We start from the raw sequence: 2,190 nt of genomic DNA, 5'->3' as shown, positions 1-2,190 counted from the left end.
AAAGTAATTTCAAAGCAGACGGATAAATCTTCATATTATCCTCCTAAAAATGAAAAAATTAACGCTTATAAAAATAGACAGACAAAAAGTAAAAATTAGTTTTACGTAAATGAAGTTAATATCGATAACCTCATTAAACTTTTGAAGCAACTCTTGTGTGTTTTTTTTTCAGAAGTTTCTTGCGTCACAATCAAATAATGTAAGTAACACCACGCCGGCAAAATCTTGTACTATAATGGTGATTTTGAAACTAAATTGATTCATATAACCAAATTCAATAATATAAAATTAGAAAACTAAATTGAAGATTATAATAATATGTATAAAATAGTTATTGAAAACATTGGAACAATAGATATGTCTTTGTTCATACAAGTTGAAGTGTAACAATAAAAAACTTCTTTATCCTGCTTTTGGTCCGTTCCACTAGTTTTGTCATCATGCATTAAAACGACTTTTATGCCTTTCTCTTGACAAACATAGGTCAACACATTAAAAAATCGATATAAATGGTATAATTTTGTTTCTGTAACTAAATGAATAAAACTAATATGCTTAAAGTAGATTGATTAATTTTTTTCATGACCTCTCAACAAGAACACAGTAATAACAAATAATAAGAACATAGTAAATGCAAGAAATTGAAGAAGAATAAGGAGAACAGAGTAAAGTAAGAGCTTGGAAAAAAGAATTGGAGAAGAAGATTGCTCAAGAAGAACACTGTAAATCATAGGACTCAATCCAAAATCGTAAGAATAACTACTTCAGTGTAATCGTATATATATGGTGTTTTTGAATAAGGAAATCATTATCTTCTAAAAAAAATTAGGATCCTAAGATATAGTCTTGGAGATATTCGGCTATTCATCTGGATAAAAAGAAATATATCAGCTATATTAATTCAAAACTTCAAATTAATTGATTTTCTTATTTAATCAGTTTAAAATTCAAACAATTATCTCAAATTGATTCATTTTATGTGGGATATACTGGGAGATATATTATGAATAATATTGACTTTTATTTTAACTCTTAAATATTTTGTTGATTTAATGGAATTAAATTAGATTTTATAGGTTAATAACTTAATTATTGATATGCTTGTTTAATGAGTTTTTCAAAAAAATAATAAATAAAAAATAAATAAAATATAAACGGGTTTGAATTTGGAAATCAAAAACTATAAATAAGGGAGTTAAATTAGGAACAATATTAATCAGAGAAACTGATATCATGCATATAAATAGAATAATATGTTTCAATTGATAAAATAATTACTGAATTTAAAGATTCTATAATTATTACAGATTCTATAATTAAATGTAATTGTGTTTGAATTTTATTTGGGGAAGATGATGTCAGCAATTTAATCTAACAGTGAAAAACATAAGATTAAAACACAATCAAGGCCTTGATTGCTTCATTAGTGAATTAAAGGTTCTCTTTTAATAATATTTAGAAATATTCAGTTTTTTTTTTTTTTTTTTGAAAAAACGCATGTCGGCAAAAAAGGAAAAAAAAATGGTTGGAGATGCGGGGGATCGAACCCCGTGCCTCTCGCATGCAAAGCGAGCGCTCTACCATTTGAGCTACATCCCCATGCTTTGTTAACATGCAAACAATTGTTATTAAGAGTTCGTCGTATGCAAACAATTAAGTAATGTTGGCTACGTTGCTCATAAATTTTCTGAAAAAATAGATACCTAATATTCAGTCAGCTACCTTTTTAAAAAAAACCTTTAATGGGAAATTCATTTATAGAAAATATACAAAACTCTATTACAGAAACTCTATTACAGACAAGGGTACGAAGTGTAATTCCATGGATTAGCATACAAATTCACATTTTGCCATAAAGTAACTAGAATTTGGGAATTTGTAAAAGCATGTAGTTACTTTGTACTTCATTATACTTATAATGTAAGGTTTCGTCCTATCCTACCCGTTCGGCTAACGACCCTCCACTAGTCAAGAGTGTGGTAGGTAAGAGTGGATATCCATTCAATCGTCATTTTATAGGCAATTTCCTTAAACACCCCTTATAGACCAGCTTTGTGAATGAGGCCTACTAACGGTAAGACTGACTGTTTACTCATATATAATTTTAGACTTTTAATGTTATATATAGTATAGGGTGTATTTTATACTTTTAAAATACTAGGTGGTCTAATTTAATAAATTATACTTTTA

At 27.5% G+C, this 2,190-nt stretch overlaps 1 non-coding gene across 1 annotated transcript; it reads right to left on the bottom strand.

The window, feature by feature from the left end:
• Positions 1–1,526: 1,526 nt before the first annotated feature.
• On the bottom strand, positions 1,527–1,599 carry TRNAA-UGC (transfer RNA alanine (anticodon UGC)). Its single transcript has one exon. It is a non-coding gene; the product is annotated as a tRNA-Ala (tRNA).
• Between the last annotated feature and the right edge of the window lie 591 nt (positions 1,600–2,190).

Source organism: Lactuca virosa, chromosome 2 (assembly GCF_052849685.1).
Source record: "Lactuca virosa cultivar CGN04683 chromosome 2, Lactuca_virosa_CGN04683_v6, whole genome shotgun sequence".
Classification (NCBI taxonomy): domain Eukaryota; kingdom Viridiplantae; phylum Streptophyta; class Magnoliopsida; order Asterales; family Asteraceae; genus Lactuca; species Lactuca virosa.
The sequence above is the reverse complement of the archived record's forward strand: the minus strand, read 5'-3'. Positions and strand labels throughout refer to the sequence as shown.